General features: G+C 41.3%; 1 protein-coding gene across 1 annotated transcript in view; it reads left to right on the top strand.

The window, feature by feature from the left end:
* Positions 1-336: 336 nt before the first annotated feature.
* Positions 337-24,679, top strand: part of LOC140200569 (uncharacterized) — a 556,670-nt gene continuing 532,327 nt past the window's right edge. The window contains exon 1 of the mRNA XM_072264083.1: positions 337-359. The gene's annotated coding sequence lies outside the window, so the exon portion shown is untranslated. The remainder of the gene's footprint in view (positions 360-24,679) is intronic.

Here is a 24,679-nt window from a genome sequence, read left to right as displayed (position 1 = left end):
CATTGCTCCATATTCTGTCATTTACCATTACCTTGCATGTTTAATAGGCTCCCAAAAGCCTTCAAAATAATAATGTTTCAAGTTTAAATTTTTCCAATATAATTTTTAGTTCAGTATTTTTTTTGCATTGTCCAGCTCAACTATTTAAAGCTGATTTTTCATTGGCTCAAACACACTTAACATGAGTGATACCTGAGCCCTGAGCTGAAGAGGAAGAGGAAGCTCGACTGCCCTGTAGTTTCACAAGAGCTGTTGTCACTTACGATGCAGAGCCAGGGGAACTCAGCCTGTTGTGTGTCACCATGCTTGGAGTTTGTATGCTCAGTCTCTGGACTCTTTCATCAGTATCTTCCCACAAGGTAAGCAATCTCACTACAAGAAAAGGAGAGGTTTAAATGGGGTCAAACAACTGAACTCAGTGTTAATTATCTTGCACTGTTTGATACTTCACTCTTTCAATCAGTTCTACCATTGCAGTCTGTCTCACTGTCGATTAAATAAGGGCATTAAGACATTATTTATCTCTTCTTTTTCTTAGTTTTCTCTCAATTGCAATGTTGTAGAGTTCTCATAAATCAATGACCAGCATCCCATATTATACCCATTTTAAACTTTCTTTCTTGTTGCCTAGTCAATAGAACACTTCCAATGTCAAAATGGCTTTCATTTTCCTGTTTCCCCACTGACATTCTGGGACTGTTTAAGGACTTCATTCTCCCTCACCATTCTGCTGCTTGTTCAGTTCATGGTCTGAGCAGTGAGGTCCAACTAAGTTGAAAACATTTTGCTGAGAAGGGTATGGATGGACATCACAGACACACTAAATGGGGAGTTCTTTATGAGGAACTGAAAACATAAGTGAAATTGGGCAACAAGGAAGATAATCAAAGTTTGCAGTAGGATAGAAATCAGATGGAAAAAAAATGAGATGAAAGATGGCAGATGAGATTTAATGTTGCACTTTAGGAGGATGAACCAGGGTAGGTCTTACACAATGATCGGAAGGGCAGAGAGGAACACAGTAGAACGAAGGGATCTGGGTATACAAATCTATAATTTCTTGAAAGTAGATAGGGTCCAAAAAAGAGCTTTTGGTACATTGGCCTTCATAAATCAATGCATTAGGAACAGGAATTGTGATGTTTTGTTAAAATTTTATAAGACATAGATGAGGTCAAATTTGGAGTATCAGGAGCAGGAAGCATATCAATAAGTTTGAAAGAGTACTGAGAAAATTTACGATAGTGTTGCCAGAATTTGAGGGCCTGAGGCATAAGGAAAAGTTGAATCAGGTTAGTTGTTTATTCCTTGGACTGTAGGAGAATGAGGGGTGATTTGATAGAGTTAGACAGATATGAGGGGGATGGAAGGGTAAATGCAAGCAGATCTTTTACACTGAATTTCAGTGAAACTAGAACAAAATGTCATTGGTTAAGAGTGAAAGATGAAATACTTAAGGGAAGCCTGGCAGGGAACTTCTTTTCACAGAAAGTGATTAGTGTGGAATGAGTTGCCAGCAGAAGTGGTGGATGTGCATTTCATTGCCTCATTTAAGAGAAGTGTGGATTGATACATGGATGGGAGGGATATGGAGGGCTATGGCCCAGGTGTAGTTTGATGGGAATTGGCAGAATAATAGTTTGTCATGGACTGGATGGAGTGCTGTTCCTGTTTCTCTGCTGTAGTTCTCTGTGACTCTATGACTCCATGTGAGTTTAATTGCAACATTTAAGAGAAGTCAGCAGAGTACATGGATGAGGGAGGTATAGAGGGCTATGGTCTGAATGCAGAAGACCGGGCTAGCTCAGACAAGATGGGCAAAAGGGCCTGTTTCTGTGTTGTAGTATTCCATGACTTTATTACAACAGTGACAATATACCAGTGGCAGAACCTACAAAAGGGAATTGTTTTCTCATGTAATTGTGTTGGATTGATTCTGAATTTCTCAGCGGTCAAGATTTTCAAAGTGTTATACACAATAAAATATCTGTCAACAACCAAAGTAATAGAGTTTTCTTTTGCCAAATAATTCAAGGCCCCAGTTCCAGCCTCAAGCTTTCTGTCCTCTGGTGGAAATTACACAGAAATCTTGAATGCAAAGCAAGTTTGGTTAATGGTGACTCTGAAACTTTTAGTTCTTGTAAAAAAAATACTCAGTTTCATTAAATTCCATCCACACTCAGCCTGGACTATATACTGAATGATTCACAATAATGTCACTGACACTGAAATAGTTTCTCAGACCGCTTAACTCAAGGACAATTCAGGTTGGGCATTAAATGCCGTCCTCATCAGACAACAATAAACACTCAGTCCCTATTCACTGGAGTGGAACCCAATGTGGTCTTCTGCAGCTGTAGCCCATCCCCTTCAAGGTTCGACATGCTCTTCTGCATGCTGCTGTTGTAACTTGTAGTTATTTGAGTTACTGTCACCTTCCTGTCAGCTTAAACTATTCCAGCCATTCTCCTCAGATCAGTCTCATTAATAAGGTATTTTCACCCACAGAACTGCCCCTCACTGGATTTTTTTTTTGTTTTTCACACCATTCTCTGTAAACTCTAGAGATTGTTGTGCATGAACACCCCAGCCAATCAGCAGTTTCTGAGATACTCAAACCACCACATCTGGCTCCAACAATCATTCCACAGTCAAAGTCACTTAGATCACAGTTCATTCTCATTCTGTTATTTGGTCTGAACAACTGAGCCTCTTGCCCATGTCTGCATGCATGTATGCACTGAGTTGCTACCACATGATTAGCTGATTAGACATTTGCATTAACACGCAGGTGCTTAAAGTGTGCCTAAGCACACTCAGTATTAAATGTACAAACGACATGTTTAAAAAGAAGAATAATTGTCCAAACGGTCTAACTCACTTGGTGATCTCTGCAATGAAACTCAATAGGCTGACACGTGCTGTCTGTGGTTTCCTGTCACTCAGTCTAAAGCTGCCTTTCATTTCTTGCAGGAAACCCACAAAATGAGGCTGAGGGTTCACTGCAGATGTTTTCCAGCCGGTTTGATGATGAATGTCTTTGTTTTACTTCTTCATCCTGTTTCCACGCAAAGTAAGTGTTTTTTCTTCACTGGTCACAACAACATTGTTTCGTTTTTGTCCATATAAACTCAATCTCCAGTGTCAAACTTGCTTTCCTCTCCAAGTCCATAAATGTGCTGCCATCTCACAATCCATGCCATTATTAACAGAACTCCATTTCTGAGCTCCTTCCGCCAGGACTTCCTCTTCTGCACCAACACGGTTCAGACCACAGTCAGAAATGACATCCTGTGAGCAGGTTGCAGAGAGAAATTCTCCCTCATTATCCTGCCCAGCCTGTTTGCAGCCTTGGATACAGTTCTCCACAATATCTCCTCCAACAACTTCCTACCGCAGTCCAGGCAGGTGTAACTGCTCTCATCTTGCCGATCCATTTGCAGTTCAAGACTCAACCGCAATTTCTTCACTTCACCTCCCATACAGTTTCCCCTGGTTCCCTCTGACAGCCTATCCTGGGAGCCTCCTATTTCTCATCCTCATGCCACTCTTTGATGACACCAACCGAAAACCGATTCTTGTTTCTACTAGTCAAACATTGACACCACCTTGAGCTCATCAACTCTTGTCTCAAACCCTTCTCTGTCTTTAGACCGCATGTAGAGTGCCCAATATGGGATGAGCAAATATTGCACATCAATAGGAAAAAAATAGTGCTGTATTTACCTGGACATGGGCTACCATTCTCAAGGACAGCAGGAGATGGAAGAATTGAATATGGATAGACTATGGAAAGTGCAAAATCTGCAAGTACTTGAGTTGCTATCTTGATGGTTGATGGTTGGCGTCCATCTGAGAGGTAATGTTGCAGCTATATAGGACCCTGTTCAGACCCCACTTGGAGTACTGTGCTCAGTTCTGGTCACCTCACTACAGGAAGGATGTAGACGCCATAGAAAGGGTGCAGAGGAGATTTACAAGGATGTTGCCTGGATTGGGGAGCATGCCTTATGAAAACAGATTGAGTGAACTCGGCCTTTTCACCTTGGAGCGATGAAGGAAGAGAAGTGTCCTGATAGAGGTGTATAATATGATGAGAGGCATTGATCACATGGATAGTCAGAGGCTTTTTCCCGGGGCTAAAATGGTTGCCACAAGAGGACACAGGTTTAAGGTGCTGGAGAGTAGGTACAGAGGAGATGTTGGGGGTAAGTTTTTACACAGAGAGTGGTGAGTGCGTGGAATGGGCTGCTGGAAACAGTGGTGGAGGCGGATACGATAGGGTCTTTTAAGAGACTTTTGGATAGGTACATGGAGCTTAGAAGAATAGAGGGCTATGGGTAAGCCTAGTAATTTCTAAGGTAGGGACATATTTGGCACAACTTTGTGAGCTGAAGGGCTTGTATTGTGCTATAGGTTTTCTATGTTTCTATGCTTCTATCTCTGTCAAAGGAGACTGAGTGACGATCATCATCATCAAATGTCTGGGCAGAAAGTATGGATATCCTGAGATGTCCAGTTGTCAAGATCCCCCTCTCAGCCTCACCGGTGTAGTCCAAAGGAAAACTTATGAAGCGTTACGTTTGGCACCAGCTTGGTTGCAGGAACTGCTGGAAGGATCTTCAAAGACATCCAGCCGCCTTAGGGGCTCCACTCTGGATTTACTGTCTGTGTTTACTCCCATAGCCTTCGTCTGTCCTGAGGCTGCCCACAAGTCAGTGGGATATTTACTCATAGCTGGAAATCTGGTTCACCAGCAGACCAGAGTGTATCCACACATCGGTGGGCCTACATATCAGGTGTGCAGAGGCCAGGCCTCCTCCCTGTCCTCTACAGTTCAGCATGAGTCCGAAAGGAGTTCAGTTTCCATTTGTTGCCAGCGAGGAGGCACTACATAAGTCTTTGTGTTGGAGAGGCTTGCACATTCAGCTGTCCATTTTGCAAGACTGTTACCTAGTGATGGATACTGTAAGTGAGAGTGACAAGCGCTACCCACTATTCTACCACACTAGACACTTCACAACAACCATTTTTGGGAACAGTAAACATATTTTCAGTATTCAGATAGTTATAGATACGGTGAGGGCTGGAAACCAGGGCAAATTGATAAATCGGAAAGGTTAATTACAGCAGTGTTAAGCATGAGCAGGGGAATGTTGCTTGGGAGCAACAGTTTTCGAGTAAGTCAGAGATTTGAGAAGTGGTTAAAGCTAGCTGGTCAGAACTCAGAGCCTCACATCGTTATTCAATTTTGTTAAATCAACACAGATCCAGATCTTTACTGTGCCGTCTGGCTTGGGAACGGGAACAATGCCGCACACCAGTCAGTGGATCCATTCACTCTAGCTATGATGTCAAGCACCTCCATTCCCTCAAGTTCAGCTTTGACTTTATTCGTCAATGAGACTGGCATATACCTCACTGTGGTCAGAGAGTAAGGCAGCACTTCTGGCCTTAGTTGGATAAGGCACTCTTCTTTCAGTATCCCCAGGCTTGTGAACAATTCCAGGTACTTCTCCTGCCACCAAACTTTGTTTAGCGAATCCAACTGTGCCATGTTATCCCGGTGGTGGTGAGAAGAGATTCTGAAAAACATAGACATCCTATTTTAACTGTTTCTCATTTTTATGAATGGAAGTAATAAACATTTCTTTCACACTGAGCCTATGTTTCCCTGGACCCATGAGCACTTCCTTTGTTGGGTTTTGTATAATGCGTAATGTCACAGCCATCTGCCTCAGTGTCCAATTTGAATGTCACTGCCTCAGTTTACAACAAAACCGTAGTACACCTGCCTTGTCTATTTTTGAAAAGAGCCTCAAGGAAATCTCTTCCTTCGTCTGAATCATGGTCTTCTTTGACTTCTTGAAGAACTGTTTTTGAGTGACACTGTCTTTTATAATGGCTAACTCTATTGGACTGATGGCATTTCACATCTTTCACGAGACAGATCTCTTTGACATGGAATGAAGACTTGCTGCATCTCCTGTAGTTGGACATTTTATGCGCTCTTTGCTTCTCTTATCTGCTTTGTTTGAGCTGAGCCATTTGGTTTCTAGTAGCCCAACAACAATCCTATCTCTAATATACACAGTTGTCTGAGAGGGCACACAATGCTGTGATATAGTCATTTACACTTTCATCTGACTCCTGGTTTCTGGAGTTAAACTCTTCCCTCTCTGGGGGGGGGGGGGGCGCCAGTGCGTATGCATATGGATTAGACGTGTTTGGTCGGTGCTCCTCTCCGAGACCTCGATAAAATTACTATTATACCGTGTTTTATTCATTCATAGGCCAACAGTGTATGTCTAAACTAAGTGTTTGGAAAAGTTTGACAATGCCGAAGGCAAATAAAGCCAAGACCGCCGACTGCCAAACTACCGAAGTTAGTGCTAACAACGGATCTGCAAAGAACTTCTCCGCGTCTGAGATACTGCCGGATAAAACTTACGCCATGTGCAAGGAATTAGGTCAGGAGATTTCTGAGTCAGCTCTGCGTGACATTAACGACCACTTTGATGTTTTTGAGACCAAGCTCGAGGCGCTTGTGGCCTCACAGGCTGATTTACAAGCCCGTGTGGCTAATCAAGAACTAACCACCAGTGACCTTGAAACACGCGTGCAAGAGCTTGAAGTTAAGTACTCAGAGCTACTGAGACAGAATAGCCAGCTTGAAACTAAAGTGCATGACTGAGAGGCTCGTTCCTGGAGACATAATATTAAGATTGTAAGGATACAAGAGGGCAAGGAGGATGGTAAACCTACTGAGTTTGTTTCCAGACTGATTCCCAAGCTGCTCAGGGAAGAGCATTTCCCGTATCCGGTTAAAGTTGATCGCGCGTTTCGCTCTCTCCAGCCGAAGTCGGCTGCCGGCAGGAAACCGCGTACCATCTTGGCATGTGTCCATCACTTTCAAGTGAAAGAGCTGATCCTGTGCCGCAGCAGACTACAACCCATGGAGGTCAAGGGAAATAAGGTCTTGATCTTCCCGGACGATACTAAAGAGGTGATGACTCAACGTCATGCCTTTCGTGATGTACTGCAAACTCTGCGTGATGGAGGAATCAAGATACCCTGCGGTATCTGGCTAGGCTCTATATTTATCATCCAGATAGAAGAGCACCTAAAGTATACGATGACCTGATAGAAGCAGCACAATTCTTGGAAAGGAATAATGCACTCAAAACGGAGTAGATATATTGACACTGTTTATTCAGCGTATATTTCTATGTTGGGATAGGGACTTGCTTGTTATATGCAGTTTTGCAATGCTGTATGCCTCACTGGGATTTAATTGCAGAGAATGTTCTAAATATCTTTGTTATTAGCAGGGTTAAATTTGAGTTGGTGTCATGAATGTTCAGCTTCAGGTGCGGATATTGAATAACTCTCCCCAGCCCTAATAGCATCTGTTTAATGGTATTATATAATTTGTGTTATAAATTTTCTCGGAGAAGGGGTTTGTGATAATTGTGTAATGTTAGTTACCTGCCCAGCAGCTCCTTTTGGGGTGGAAGTGGGGAACTATGTATCTGGTTTAGAAAGACACGAAGTGGGGTGGGCTAGGGTGTGTGTTTTTCTTGTTTATAGCTCAGACATGTTTTTTTTAGTGTATATTGTGTTCTCATGAGGCTGCCAGTTATTTTGCATTGTTTACTATGTTTGTGCTCAACTCTAATAATCCCTTTTTTATTCTCATATGCAGAGGCCTTGCGGTAGAACGCATCTGGGGGGTAAAGATATTACAATTGTCTCATGGAATGTTAAGGGCCTTGGTCATATTGATAAAGTTTTTAGACATCTCAAATCTCTATCTGCAGATGTGATTTTTCTACAGGAAACCCATATCAAAGTAACTGAGCAATGCAGATTGAGATCTAGCTGGATATCGCAGGTTTACCAGTCACCATTTACTTCTCATGCCTGTGGTCTGGCTGTCCTCTTTAGGAAAAATATTCCATTTCAACTCACTTCCATGACCACAGCTCCTCTTGGCAGGTTTATTATGACCTATGGCACCATTAATTCGTTTCCGCTAACCTTCCTTAATATTTATGGTCCAAACACAGATGAGCCAAGTTTTTTTAGGAAAGTTTTTGATTTACTTCCGGCTGACAGTAATTCAAATATTATAATCGGCGGTGACTTGAATTGCTACCTGGATCCATACTTAGATAGATTGTCCTCCCGCCCATCCTCAAATATCGTGTCAGTGCAGGTCCTAAATAATTTGATTAGATCCAGGAATTTAGTAGATTTTTGGCGAGTTCAACATCCCACCGACAAGGACTATTCTTATTATTCTCATGTACACAAATCTTATAGTAGAATAGACTATTTTTGGTTGATTCTCATTTAATATCTCGTGTTACCAATACAAACTATCATAATAGATTAATTTCTGACTATAGCCCCTTGACAATGTCCCTAAATCTCTCCCTTTCCAAACGAATCTATTCCTGGTGTTTTAACCCCTCCCTACTTCCCGATAAGAAATTTATAGAATATATCACCACCAGATTAAAAGATTTTATAGAAATTAACGATAACGGCGAGGTGTCAGATTCCACACTCTGGGAGACATTAAAAGTTGTAATTCGCGGGTATATAATTTCATATGAATCTGCTGCTAAGAGGGAGAGAGAAGGGCAATTATTGGAGATTGAGAATACTCTCCCAACCCTCGAAGCGACATACCAGTCTTCAAAATCCTCTGAAGATTATAATAAAATAATGAAGCTTAAATATGAGTACAATTGTATCTCAGGTAGTCAAATAAATAACCTCCTCTTAAAATTAAGACAAAAGCATTTTGAAATGGGGGACAAGCCTGAGGGGCTCCTGGCGCAGCAGCTCAGGGGCACCCAGGCCCTAAGGTCAATTCATTGCATTAGATCGAGGGAGGGTACCCTGTTAACTAACCCCAAGAAGATAAATGACAGTTTTAAAGAATTTTACAGTGAACTCTACACTTCTAAATGCAATGCCACTCAATCTGATTTGAATGACTTTTTTGATTTTTTTTTATTTTTAATTTTTATTTGGATAAGGAATTCACAAGTATCATGAACTTTTTTCACATGTATAACCTTTTCCATTGTTTTAATATATGTATAAAACTATAATTATTTATACATTCCTAAGTACACATTAAGATGATATAAAAAGAAATTAGACACTTAAATAGATAATTATGTGCAGTTGAAATGCTACTCTATTAGGCTAAGTAATGATATTAGTTGTTAAGAAAAATAGTAATAATAGTGGATTAATAATAATTTCCATATATCTCTTCTGGACCATTTCTTTCTGATCCAAAATGTTGTATGTAAGCCTATGTAACTACCGTTGTAGGTGTTTATATCCTAACTTGTTCATGTTTGCTCCTACCCCCAAACATAATTATCTAATCCCTATGTACTTATTTACTTAATTTTATCATTTTTTATCCCTTTCCCAAATCTTTTCCTTTACTTGTGTTAATTCTCCATTTTCCGAAAAAAAACAAAAACAGTAAACATTTAGACCGGGGGTGCTTACGTTAGCAATATTACTGTGTTGATGAGAAGAGCAGTTTAAATCATTAGGAGAGTCATCTAAAGTCTTCTCACTTTGGGGTTATATATTCAATCCATTTATTCCAAATTTGATAAAATTTTTCTTTTTGAATTCTCAGAGAGTAAGTCATCTTTACCATTTTAAATATTTCCAAGGTAATTTCGTGCCAATCTTCTAATGTAGGTGGTATTGGATTTAGCCACTTTCTAGTGATTGATTTCCTACTTGCCGCTAAAAGGGCCTGCAGCAACTTTATATCTTTCTTCTGTTCAAGAAACAATACATGCCCCAAATAGAGTGTCTCAAAGTTCAGAGGTATCTGGGTCTTAAGTACTTTAACTAATGTTCTATGAATACCTTTCCAATATGAACTTAATTTAGGGCAATCCCAGAAAATATGGAAATGATTTGCCTCCTTGGAGCCGCACCTTCTCCAACACATCATGTTTGTGTCTTTATTTTTTCCTGATATGGGGTCTTGAAGTATCTTATAATACTTATCCAACAATGTTCTCTCCAAGTCAAAGAGTTAGTCGAAGACCACTGAAAGCTGCGTATTTTCCCCCAAGCCTCCTCTGAAAGTACCAGCACTGCTTCTTTCTCCCACTTCTCTATAATATACAATGTGTTTACATTTTTAGCATGGGAGAGTGCATTATATAATCGAGAAACTGATTTACTTGGTATTGAACTGTAAGCCAAATTCAGAATCTTGAAAAATTCTAATTCTACTGTTGATAAATCTGTATATCTACAACTCTGGTTAACATAGTGCCGTACTTGAAGGTACCTAAAAAAAGTCATTGTGTTCTAGGCCATGTTTGTCCTGCAGGAATTGGAAACTTTGTAATACTCTTTTATGTATAAATGAGAGGTAGGTTGTAAGACCTTTCTTTATCCATAGTTCAAATCTTTTATCTCCTCTGTTGGGAAGGAATTCGGTATCATATGCACACCATCTGAAAAGTTTTAACATGTTATTGATTCCACATGAATTAACCACCTTCTGCCATACTTTTAATGTAAGATTTATCCAGCTGTTTATAAACTTTTCCAATTGGGCCATCAATTCTTTGTCTGCTATTGAGGCCTGTAGCAGAAAACTGTAAACCAATCCAAATTCTATTTCCTTCCATCTAGCCTTATATTCCCTATTACATCAGTATAACAGAGAGGTTATCTGTGAAGCATAAAAATAATTTCTCAAGCAAGGAAGTACCATACCTCCTTCCTTCCTTCCCTAACTGTAAGGTGTTATATCGAATTCTAGGTTTCTTTCCTTGCCAAATGAAGTGGGAAATCCATTTGCCCCATTCCCTGAATTGATTATCATCCACCTCCACAGGTAAAGTACGGAAAAGATACAGTAACCGAGGAAGAATATTCATTTTTATAGTATTTATCCTTGAATTTAAATTTAAAAAGGGGATAAGATTCCATCTATGCATATCTGCTTTTATCTCTGAGATTAATGGCCCATAATTTACCTGTGATAGCGTTGAAAAATCCTTCGGCAGGGTTATTCCTAAATATTTTAATGATTTAGCTTCCCACTTAAGATCATATGTATCCTGCAGTTTTTTGGATGGTGTATAATTTAGGGACATAACCTGCATTTTCTTTACATTTATTTTATAACCTGATATTTTCCCAAAGTCATCCAACAGTGTAAACAATCCTATAAGTGATTTTTCTGGTTCACTCAGATAGACTAAAACATCATCTGCGAATAACGCCACTTTCTGTTCAATCCCTGCCACCTTGATATCTTTTACGATTTCGCTCTGACTTATTAGTTGGGCAAGCAGTTCAATATATAGCATAAAAAGGAGAGGAGAAATTGGGCATCCCTGTCTAGTGCCTCTCTCTAAAATAAAGGAGTCAGAGAGGTTCCCAGTTATCTTAATTCGAGCTGTAGGGCTGTCATATAAAGTCTGGATTACTTTAATAAACTTTTCTTGAAAGCTGAATCTTCCTAACACTCTGTATAGGGATGCCCAACAAACTGAATCAAAAGCTTTCTCAGTGTCTAATCCCACTACCATTGTCTCTGTCCCATTCTTAATAACCTGTTCTAGTATATGTACAGTTCTCCTTATGTTGTCCTGTGTTTGCCTTTGTTGAATAAATCCAGTCTGGTCTAAGTGGATTAGGCCAGGTAAAAGCTTTTCCAATCTGCGCGCTAATATAGATGTAAATAATTTGTAATCTAAATTAAGAGTGCTAACTGGCTGATAATTACCACATTCTAGTTTATCTTTAACCTCTTTAGGAATAACTGAAATAATCGCTTCTCTCCAGGAAGGTGGAGTTTCTCCTCTCTGCAAAATCCAATTAAAGGTGTTAAGTAGTAATGGGGCTAACTGTGACTTCAGCGATTTGTGCCACTCTGAGGTAAACCCATCAGAACCTGGAGACTTCCCAGCCTTTAAACTAGAGATGGCCACGTTCAGTTCTTTGACAGTTACTGGTTCTAATAGGCATTCATTTTGTAAATCTGTAAACTTGGGTAGATCTAAAGAATTCAATGAAGTGTCTATATAGGGCCCATGGGAGGCCCGGGGTTGGGAGTACAGCTGTCGATAATATGTTTCAAAACTCTCTTGAATTTTCCCTATTGTACTCTCCACAAGCTTTGTCTTTGGATTCTTTATTTTATGAATTGTATTGTCTGCTTGTTGTTTTCGTAATTTATGTGCTAATAATCTAGCTGATTTACCTCCTACTTCATAATTCTTTTGTCTAGGGTAAAGAAAATTTCTTTGAATTTCCAATGTATAAATATCATCAATTTCACTTGGTAATTTCCTAATTTCCTGTTTTAACTTAGAATTACTTTTGTTGCTATCTACAACTTGAAGTTGTTTTAATTTTCCTTGAAGGTCTGCTAATTTTTGTGCATTGATTTTTTTCACGTGAGTGGTAATGGAAATAATTTTTCCTCTCAGTACAGCTTTCAATGTATCCCATAAGATCACTGGTGATGTTTCCCCCGTGTCATTAAGGTCTAGGTATTCTTTGTTTTCTCCGCTTAATCTCTCCATTACTTTCAGGTTATTGAGTATATGTGAGTTTAGCCTCCATAGTGTTTTCCTCATTTTCCTTTCCAGGATTAGAGACATAGAGACTGGGCTATGATCCGACAGATCAATTGTTGCAATATTACAGTTTTTTATCCTGGGTCTATCTGTATTAAAGATAAAGAAATAGTCTATCCTTGAATAGGCTGAATGAGGGAAAGAGCAATGTGTATAATCTTTACTCGTGGGGTGTAATTCCCTCCACACATCTATAATTCCCAACTCCTCCATCAATAAATTCATTTTCTGAGTCAGAGGTTTATTCTGAGTAACTATTCTTGAAGAATCTAATGCAGGATTTAACCTAATATTAAATCCCCTCCACAGATTACTACCCCTTGAGAGCTAATCATTAGGTCAAAAATGTGTCTATAGAATGACCATTCACAACCTGGTGGAGCATAAACATTCAGCAATGTTATTTCTGTACCTTCTATTCTTCCTGTAATTTTTACAAATCGTCCATCTTTGTCTTTAGTCTCTGAAATATGTTCATAATTAAGAGTACTTGATATTAAAGTAGCTACCCCTCTTTTGTGGCTCAATTTATATGATGAATAAAATACATGCTTAAAGCCCATTCTTTTTAATTTTTCATGTTCGGATTGGCTCATATGTGTTTCCTGGAGGAAAGCTATTTGTGCCTTCTCTTTTTTCAATTTAGACAAAATCTTATTTCTTTTAATTGGATTCAAAACCCCATTAATATTATAGGAAATTATATTTACCAATTCAATTTGCATTTTTCTCTAGTAGAAAAAAAACACTCTCCTTTTCTAACCGAACAGTAAGCAATCCCTTCTCAACAGTAAACCAAGACATATAACCACACCCTAGACATTTTTGAACATATAACATTTGAAAATTTTCCCCGACTTCCAACAGTGAGGCCTGAGCACCGACCCGCCTCAGTTCAGAGGGATAACCTCTATCTTCACCCTGAGTTAGAGGGCCCTCTGCAGTGTGAATAATCATAGAGAATTTTCTCCTATTTATGTCTCGACCATATTGCTATCATTCAGGTTATTCTGTCTAGTTTATTTTCAGTTACCAGCTTTCATTTTACCTTTAAGTCTGATTTACTCTTTTCAGTTATTTCTCTTAATTAATCTGTACGCTCTGTACATTCGCGTCTGAATATTTGCAGCTTTTCCTTGTAGTTTGACACTCTGGTTCGTGTGGAGCGTCCGCGCCACACTGGCTGCCACGACTTCTGCCGAATCCTCTCCAGTAGCGACTCTGGTTGGGTGCTAACTTTAATAGGTAGTTCCCGGTCCGCCAAGTCCGACGTTGCCTCCTCCGCCGTAGCGTAAGTTTTTGTCCCTGCGTCGTAAAAGACTCTCAGCCGAGCTGGATACAGGGTCTGAAATCTGATGTTGTTTTCCTTCAGGACCCTCCGTGTTTCCGCATATTCCTTCCATCTGGCAAGGATCCCCGGTGCGTAATCGTGGTCTAAACTGATTTTACAGTTGCTCCACATGAAACCTTTCTTTTGCCATGCCCGTTTGAGCACCTCTTCCTTCGTTCTATAACTGAGAAATCTGACCAGAATCGATCTGGGCTGGGCACCTGCCGGAGGCTGTGGTGCCAACGCGCGGTGAGCCCTTTCTATCTGTAGGTCTTTTGGGTCCGGTATATCAAGGTTCTCTCTCTAAGCAGCTTCTCCACGAAGGGAATCATCAATCCAGGTTTACCTTCAGTTCCTTTGGGAACTCGGTAGATCCTCACATTTTCCCTTCTTGAGCGGCCTTCTTGGTCTATTATTTTCCACTGGAGCTGCTCTTGTAGCTTCAGCATTTCTGCTATCACTTCCTCTGCGTTTTGTAGCTTCTCCTCAATTCCAACAATCCTCGCTTCGGCTTCATCTATCCTCGAATTAGTTTTTACTATTTCTCCTTTACTATCTTCCAGCTGTTTGTTGTTATCTTGTCGAAACTCGCGAATCTCTCTGAGAATCAAAGACAGATTCACCGATTCCTCCTCATTATCTCCATCCTGGCTTGCCATGGGGGAGCTCGGCCCGTCGGCTTGCTGCGTCTCTTTGTGTTTATCAGCCTTCTGAGCAGACTTTTTAATCTTGTTCCTAGACATCATCCTTGCCCCTTTTATTAATATAATTATACAATATTAAGTATTTGTCTAATTTCGATTTTGGGGCAGTTTGCCTTCTTTTTTGTCAAGAGTCCTTTTCCTTATGCCGCCATTCCCTTGATGACCCGGAAGTCCCCCAACTTCTTTGATTCTTTTGTAATGCTGAAACTTAGTGACGCTGCTAGGGAGGACCCAGATTCTGACTTCACAATGGAAGAAATAACTTCTGCTGTTAAGTCATTTCCATCCAGCAAGGCTGCTGGGCCGGATGGATTTGGCTGTGAATTTTATAAGAAATTCTGTGATATCCTTGCCCCACTTCTCCTCAGAATGATATCTTGCTCTGAAAGAGATAAAGCCTTGCCTAGAAGATTGTATGAGGCTAACATTTCCCTCATTTTAAAGAAAGGTAAAGAGGAAACAGACCCGTCCATTTATAGGCCCATTGCATTTCAGAATTTCGATAGAAAGGTAATTACTAAAATGCTGGCTAACTGACTAAATAAGTATTTGTCATCTATCATTCATCCTGATCAGACAGGATTTGTCCCAGGTAGGTTCTTTTTTCCCAATGTCAGGTGCTTCCTTAATACTATATATGCCGACTTCTGCTCCTTTGTCTTATGGTCTTATGCTGATCATGGGAAAGCTAATGGGTCAGCAATTTTGTCCCTTGATGCACAGAAGGCTTTTGAGCAGATTGAGTGGCCTTACATGTTTTAGTCACTGTACAGGTTTGGGTTCAGGGAGTCATTTGTATCTTAGATAAAACTGATGTACACCAGCCCAGTGTGTTCTATTATAACTAACGGAGACAATTCAACTGTTTCCCCTACACGGTTCAGTCCAGCAGGGGGCCTCTCTCGCCGGCCCTTTTTGCCGTTGCGGTAGAGCCCCTTGCCTTAAAAATAAGAAGTCACCCAAATATTCTGGGTTTGAAAGTGGGAGGTATTGAAACACTTATTAGTTTATATGCTGATGATGTGATACTCTACTTACAAAACTCAGAAAAGTCAGTCCCTCTTCTTCTAGTTTTAATCATCTCTTTTGGCAGACTATCGGGATACTCAATCAATTGGACAAAAAGTGACTTTGTGCCCTTCTCCGACGACTACACGTGGGTTGTTTTTGGAAAGTGTCCCATTCAAAGTAGTTAAAGATCACTTTACTTATCTTGGCTTAACAATCCCCAAAGATCGTAACTTAATATTCAAATTAAACTTTGTGGCGTTTATTTTAAAACTTAAACAGAATATAGAAAGTTGGAGAACCCCACCTCTGTCCGTGATTGGTCGTATAAATTCAATTAAAATGGTTTCCCTTCCTAAGTTTCTCTATCTTTGTCAAAATCTCCCCATTTTTCTTGCATCAGCTTTCTTTAAATAATTGGACTCCATAATATTGTCTTATATCTGGAATTATAAGAATCACAGGATTTCGAAAATTCATTTTCAAAAGCCCAAGTCTGAAGGAGGGCTGGGATTACCTGTATTTAGACACTATTATTGGGCTGTCAATGCTAGGGCTTCAATGTCTTGGCAACAGGGGGCTCCGGATAACCTAGTCCCTGAGGCTCCCTTGTGGCTATGTATGGAGGCTAACTCTGTTGTCAATTCCTCTTTGCCAGCCATGCTGTTCTGTAAGTTAGAGAAGCCTGGGACTTCAAAAAGTTTGAGTTTTGTTTTGAAAAATTCCATCAGAATTCTAAATCAGATTAGGAGCGTTCTGAATTTATCAGAGACCTCTGTACAAACACCAATCTGTTTTAATCACTCCTTTCTACCCTCATGGTCAGTTAAAACCTACCATGCTTGGAGAGAGAAGGGTCTATTTTCTATTGAAGACCTGTACACAGAGGGATGGTTTGCAACATTTAGTCTGCTGAAAGAGAAATTTGAGCTGCCTCATTCGCACTTTTTTCATTACTTACAAAATAGATACTACATTCAATCTAAGATTTGTAATTTTGAAATCCTTCCAGGGAAGCATATGTTTTTCAATATTTTAAAGAACCCTCCTGACTCCAGGCGTCTCATTTCTAAATTTGTATGTTTGATAATTGCACTGTAGCATTTACTGTGAAGATTAGAGACGCCTGGAGAGAGGAGTTGGGCATTGAGTTATCTGAAGCTGCCTGGGATAAGTGTTCTTCTATGATACAGGCTTGCTCTGTTAACAGCAGGCATCAAATGATCCAATTTAATGTTGTCCACCGTCTCCACTACTCTAAACTCAGATTGCACAGGCTTTACCCTTCTGTCTCGCCAATGTGTGATAGATGCCAAGGGATGGAAGCCACATTGTCCCACACCTTTTGGTTTTGCCCATTACTGACTGGATTTTGGTCCAAAATATTCGACTGGTACTCAAAGGCCTATAAAAGATTCTTCCCCTTGGAAGCTGGTCTTGCTATGTCTGGCTGCTCGTAATCTACTGTTTGTTTCCTTGCAGCCATATAACAGTGTCTGATGCTGGGGATGATTGTTGCCAAAAGACTTATCTTGAATTAATGGAAATCATCTTCCCCTTCCTTTTGGAGATGGATGGCTGATATGATCTCAGCCATACAGGTGGAGAAACTTAGGTTCTACAGAACCAATTCAATTGAAAATTTTCGGCTATCTGGGATCCATTTCTTGCCTACCTGGATGAGTCTGGAAGTGGATGAGCAATTTCTCACAGCCCTCATTTGAGATTTAATGTTTAGTATTTTGAGCACTTTGTACAATAGGCATCCCTCTAATGTTATGTCTCTTTCTTTTTTTTTTTGCTTATTTTATTTTTATACATGTCTGAGCTGGTATGTTCTTGTTGATTTCATTGTTTTTTCTTGAAAATTTTGAAAATAAAGTATTTAAAAAAAAACTTTTCCCTCTCTTATATCACATTTAACTTCCCTGTGAAATATACTTTGAATTCGTCCTGCACTGAACATAATCCACTGATGATGTCACCTGAGTGAGCTTGCTTGCAAAATCTCTCGAAGCATCGGAGCCGTCTCTCAAAGTTCCTTAGTTTAGAGAAAGCATATGTTTCAGGTGCCTTTATTAGGTAAGTAAAGATAGAAACATAGAAAATAGGTGCAGGAGTAGGCCATTCGGCCCTTTGAGCCTGCACCGCCATTCAGTATGATCATGGCTGATCATCCAGCTCAGAACCCTGTACCTGCCTTCCCTCCATACCCCTTGATCCCTTTAGCCACAAGGACCATATCTAACTCCCTCTTAAATATAGCCAATGAACTGGCCTCAACTGTTTCCTGTGGCAGAGAATTCCTCAGATTCACCACTCTCTGTGTGAAGAAGTTTTTCCTCATCTGGGTCCTAAAAGGCTTCCCCTTCATCCTCAGACTGTGACCCCTCGTTCTGGACTTCCCCAATATCGGGAACAATCTTCCTGCATCTAGCCTGTCCAATCCCTTTAGGATTTTATACGTTTCGATAAGATCCCCCCTCAATCTTCTAAATTCCAATGAATATAAGCCTCATCGATCCAGTCTTTCATCATATGAAAGTACTGCCATCCCAGGAATCAATCTGGTGAACCTCCTTTGTACTCCCTCTATGGCAAGGATGTCTTTCCTCAGATTAGGGGACCAAAACTGCACACAATACTCCAGGTGTGGTCTCACCAAGGCCTTGTACAACTGCAGTAGTATCTCCCTGCTCCTGTACTCGAATCCTCTTGCTATGAATGCCAGCATACCATTCGCCTTTTTCACCGCCTCCTGTATCTGCATGCCCATTTTCAATGAATGGTGTATAATGACACCCAGTTGTCGTTGCACCTCCCCTTTTCCTAATCGGCCACCATTCATATAATAATTGTTTTCCTGTTTTTGCCACCAAAGTGGATAACCTCACATTTATCCACATTAAATTGCGTCTGCCATGAATTTGCCCACTCACCTAACCTATCCAAGTCACCCTGCATCCTCTTAGCATCCTCCTCACAGCTAACACTGCCGCCCAGCTTCGTGTCATCCACAAACTTGGAGATGCTGCATTTAATTCCCTCATCTAAGTCATTAATATATATTGTAAACAACTGGGGTCCCAGTACTGAGCCTTGCGGTACCCCACTAGTCACTGCCTACCATTCTGAAAAGGTCCCGTTTATTCCCACACTTTGCTTCCTGTCTGCCAACCAATCCCCTATCCACATCAATACCTTACCCCCAATACCGTGTGCTTTAAGTTTACACACTGATCTCCCATGTGGGACCTTGCCAAAAGCCTTTTGAAAATCCAAATATACCATATCCACTGGTTCTCCTCTATCCACTCTACTAGTTACATCCTCAAAAATTTCTATGAGATTCGTCAGACATGATTTTCCTTTCACAAATCTATGCTGACTTTGTCCGATGATTTCACCGCTTTCCAAATGTGCTGTTATCACACCTTTGATAACTGACTCTGGCATTTTCCCCACCACTGATGTTAGGCTAACCAGTCTATAATTCCCCGATTTCTCTCTCCCTTTTTTAAAAAGTGGGGTTACATTAGCCACCCTCCAATCCTCAGGAACTAGTCCAGAATCTAAAGAGTTTTGAAACATTATCACTAATGCATCCACTATTTCTTGGGCTACTTCCTTAAGCACTCTGGGATGCAGACCATCTGACCATCTAGGTATAGGTACTGCAGGTATTTGCTCCTGTTTGTTTATTTATTATTTGGACAACAAAATTCTTTTTTTCTCTCTCCCTGAGAGTTGAACTGACTTCTCTGCTGTGTCTGTGTCTCTGTGCACTTCCCGAGACAAGTGGCCTACAGATTATTACAATGCATCCACTCTTGGGTGCAGTCAGGAGGCATTGCCTAGCAACCGTGGTCAGGTCTCAGCGCAACTTTGGTGCATACGGTTAGCAACTAGCATAGATAGTCCAGGCTGACAAGTCCCTGGAAATCTCCCACAGATATATGCAAACAAGAACAGACTTACAGCAAATTCTTTCTTATTAGGGGTCTACTTTTGTCTGTAGCCTGAATTCAGCGATGATCAATCACTTCTGACACCACGTTGTGTTCAACATTGAGGGAGAGTGCAGAGAGACACCTAGAGCCAGCTTTGCAGGATATCCAATGGAACCTTATTGATAACCTTGCTTGTACAATATGTGAACTCCTGGCATCTGACAGTGGCTAACTGAGTGGAATCGGATGAACCTATTAACTGCCACCACATAGGGGCTACTGCACAGAATCTAGAAAAGCTGAAGAGATTTGTATACTTGGCCTGTTTGTTCATGGCCTCTTGAGCATCCAAGACACCTTCAAAAAAGCAATGGTTCAAGAAGATGGCATTCATCATTAAACACCATCACTCATGCCCCTCTTCTCCTTGCTACCATTAAGAAGAAGGTACAAAAGCTGGAATATACACTCAATGTTTCAGGAACAGTTTCTTCCCTTCCAACATCATATTTCTGAATGAACAATGAACTGTATCAAAGAATTTCTCAGATTCACCACTGTCTGGCGAAAGAAATTCCTCCTTATCTCCATTCTAAAAGGGCGCCTATGTATTCAGAGCCTGTGTTCTCTAAGTTTTAGTTTCTCTCATTAAATGAAACGTCCTCTCTACTCCCACTCTATCTTTCACCATTCGATAAGTTTCAATGAAATCACCCCTCATTCTTCTAAACTCCAGTGAATACAGGCCCACAGCTATCAAACACTCTTCATATGATAAGCAATTCAATCCTGAAATTATTTTTATGAACCTACTTTGAACCTCTCCAGTTTCAGCATATCCTTTTAAAGACTAGGGGACCATAACTGCTCACAATACACAAAACACAATCCTGATGCCTGCATCGTTGTTCTCCAGATGTTCCAGGGTTGAGTGAAGAGCCAATAAAATGGCACCTGTTATGGATCTGTTGTGCTGGTAGGCAAGTTCAAATGCACCGACTACCTCAGAATTAATTCAGTCTGTCTGTTTTAGTTCAACTTATTTAATTTTAAATTTATTTATTTATATGCTTATTGTAATTTACTGTTTTTATTGTTATATGTTACAATATACTGTGGCCACAGAACAGCAAATTTTGTGACGTATGTTCATAATATTAGACATGATTTTGATTCTGCATGTATATACTAAATGTTACTCTAAAGTCTCTTTGGTGTACTGATTAACAGAAGGATGCCTTTGAAGTGGTAGCACATGTAGATTGGGGTGGTAATGAAGCCAGACAGCATGATTGTCTTCATCGCCCGGGATGTTCAGTGTACTTGTTGGCAGGTCAGATGTGGGCCACATTTGGAGTATTGTGAGCAATTCTGGTAATCACATTCCAGAAAGGATGAAGGATCATGTTTATTCTGTCTCAGGTCTTTCCTGACACCGATTAGGGCTATAGTGTGTACAGGATCCACATGATCCCCACACATCTCAAGAAATCTTGTCATAGGGTAGAGCAGGTGGAGACCTGGCACAAACATCTCCCACCTCAGTCTGCCTTCCACTTACTCCTCGTATGTCATGAAATATCACATCCTAGCTTATCACCTGTTACAGCCGTTCCAACTAGTTTTCTTACTTTTTTCTTCTTACTTTGTTAACTTACGTTATTTGTTGTATTTTTTTTTCACGGTAACACGTTGAAGCTGCACCCTCTCTAACATGCTGGTGGAGAGAGTTTTATTTGTTTTTTTAGTGCTGGAAATAGTTACATTCGGATACGTCTCATTAGCGGGTCAGCAGTATGGTTGCATTGTTTATTCCAGGGACCAGCTGATTGCGCTTATGCCGGCCGGTTTAGCAAACAGAGTGGCAGACACCCCTGCTGAAATTTGAAGGAAAACACACAGAGGATGCAGAGGGGGATCACAAAGGTGAGGAAAGAAGTAGAAGAGATCGATGGGTAATAAAATGGATGAGTTGACGGTGCTAGCCAGGAGTCAGAGAACATTTCGGGAGAGCAGTGTTATGTGTTTTACTGAAACGGGGCTGCACGAGGACATACCCGACCAAAACTTTTCCATGGAGGGCTCCCAGACCGTTCGGGCTAACCTGAAGTGCGCTGAGAGTGGTAAGCATAAAGGAGTTGGGGGCTTGCTGTTCTGGTTAACAACAGATGGTGCAATCCTGACCATATTACAATTGAGGAACGTGTTTGTAGACCGGATATTGAACTTTTTGCTGTTGGACTCCGGCCATATTCCACCGAGATACAACAGTGGGCATCATGGGAGGTTGTTCCTGCCTGTGGCCATCGAACTTTGCAGCTCCTCCCGTGAAGGGTCAGATACCCTGAGCCAATAGGCTGACCCTGGACTTATTTCCATCTAGCATAGTTTGCATATTGTTGTTTGATTGTTTGTGGTTTTTGTATTGCTATATTTATGCTCTATTCTTGGTTGGTGCAGCTGTAACGACACCCAATTTCCCTCGGGATCAATAAAGTATATCTATCTATCTATCTTCTCCGTACCTACTCTCCTCCTTCACATGGATTCATTTATCACCCACCAGCTGGTGTTCCTCCCTCTACACCACCCTTTTATTCTGGCTTCAGCCCTTTTCCCTTTTTGGTCCTCATGAAGGGTTTATTTAATTTCAATACAGTATAGATGGTGCCATTCAGAAACATTCCAACAGTTTAGCAACTTCAGCAGAGGACAAACCTGGGAGTGTGACTCTGCCTCCTGTGGATAATTCTCCACACTTGTGGAGGTGGGGTTAGTCTGTCCATTTATATGACACAAGACTATGCACCACATATGGCATAACCGACTGGTTTCAGCATGCTCCTGGCCAATCTTTGTCCCCATAGATCTAACGCAGGTGAGTGTAAGACCCTGTGGAATCAGAGCAGTGAGCGTGAGCTGCCAACTCCCTCAGCACAACCCAGACCAATCCAGTCTGGGCACCGGGGATCAGACTGGTGCCTTTTCCTTGTAAGACAGTCGCTACAATTCCTGTGAACTCTCCTCTGGTGAGATTCCATCACCTGCCCACTGGGGTACCAACAGCCACAAGCTCCCTCAAACGGTGTGTCCCTGAGCTGAACTCTGACACTCCAGTGGGTTCAGGGGAAAGGTCCCTGGTTCTGCTCTGCCTCACTAACCCAGGCTGAGCTGGGCTGAGTTTCAATGGCCCTGCTGTGCAATTCCGCGACTTGGATGCACACATTAATGCAGAACTGTTGAGAACAGAAACACCCTGAGGTCAAAACAGAAAATGCTGGAAAACACAACTGATCAGGCAGCACTTGTGGAAAGGGGAACAGCTAATGATTAAGATCAAATACACTTCATCACAATAGTTTATATTTCAGATTTCCAGCACCTACAGTTTTCCTTGATGGTCACATCCTGAGTTCAGTTTGAGCCAGATCAGTGAACTGTACACGTCACCACTCACTCTGAATCTCATTGGTCTGTTTCTCACAGTTGAGACGAGTCCACGGTGGCCTGTGGAGGGCAGTGACGTCACCCTCAGCTGTACCATCTCCAGACTCCCAGATACCGTCAGTCTCCACTGGAAACCAGTGGGCTCATCCCAGCAGAACAGGAGAAACACTGATCGGATCCGTCTGAATAACACCGTCTATCTGATGGTCCGACACGTTACAGTGGAGGATGGGAAGTTGCACGAATGTGAAGTGCGGGAAAACGGAAACATTGTTCTCACAAGCAAAGCAGATTTTACTGTAGACACATGTAAGTATTAAAATTGCTCTGGTATCTTTAGTGGTTCATGTAATGTTGGGAGTGAACCCCTTGAAAGATTATCGTCCATGATCAACTGTCCTGTCTAAATTGGAGCAATCGGTAGAGAAGAGCTTCCAGAAACTGTCTCAGAGGAGTAGCTGTCTGCTTGTCTCTGTGTGACAGTCACAGTGCACAGGAAGGAGGTTCTTCTGTCAGAGTAGGTCATTAAAACATTTTGTTAGTTGAAATTACCATCAGTCCTTCAGTTTCTGAGACCGAGATGCTGATACAGCATCATGTCAAGGTGTTGTCGTGCATCATGTGAAAGTGGAGTCTCCATGACTGCCACCAGTGCTTCCTGCTCACACTCAGCACTGGGGACCCAGTTCACATATCAGCACTGAACAACAAACTGTCCCCTCTTCCTCATTGGCACTTCACTCCAAGTCCTGATACTGAGTGAAGTGACTGTTGTGGACTCGGGCTTCAGATCAGCCTTTGGCTGGGAACAGAACCAAGGGGAGAGCAGAATTTCGCTGAGTGTGAACAACAGGGAGATAATGGGAACAAAGTGAAGGCTGGAATAGGATGCAGTGAGAGAGGAGCAGGGCAGCTGTGAACTGAGGGAAGTGACAGAGTCTAGGTGTGGGGCCTCCCTCCCCACTAATCACCCTCCTGGAACTTATTTCTGTAAGTGGAAAAAGTGCTACAACTGCCCATTCACTTCCTCCCTCATGACCATTCCCGGCCCCAAACAGTCCTTGCTGATAAAGCAACACTTCACCTGAAAACATCTTTGGGTCTTCTGTTGTATCTTGTGCACTCGATACAGCCTTATTCAGTGAGACCTGACATAATTTAGAACCATAGAACACTAAAGCACAGAAAACAGGCCATTCGGCCCTTCTAGTCTGTGCTGAAACTTTACTCCGCTAGTCCCTTTGACCTGCACCCAGTCCATAATTTGAGGGATCGCTTTGGCATCACTCCATTTGCAACAAGTATGATTTCCTGGTGGTCAACAATTTAATCACAATCCCCACTCCTAATCTGAAATGGTTGTCCATGGTTTCCTCTTCTGCCATGATGAAGCTACTCTCAGGATGGAGGAACAACACCTCATATTCCATCTGGGTAACATCCATCTGACAGCATGAACATCGACTTTACTAACTTCTGGTAATTTTCTCTCTCCCCATTCCATCTTGTTCCATTTCTTACTCTGGCACTCCCTTACCTCCTCTCTGCACCTGCCTATCACCTCCCCTTGGTGTCCCTCCTCAT

The sequence above is a fragment of the Mobula birostris genome, chromosome 7, assembly GCF_030028105.1.
Source record: "Mobula birostris isolate sMobBir1 chromosome 7, sMobBir1.hap1, whole genome shotgun sequence".
Lineage (NCBI taxonomy): Eukaryota > Metazoa > Chordata > Chondrichthyes > Myliobatiformes > Myliobatidae > Mobula > Mobula birostris.
The sequence above is the reverse complement of the archived record's forward strand: the minus strand, read 5'-3'. Positions and strand labels throughout refer to the sequence as shown.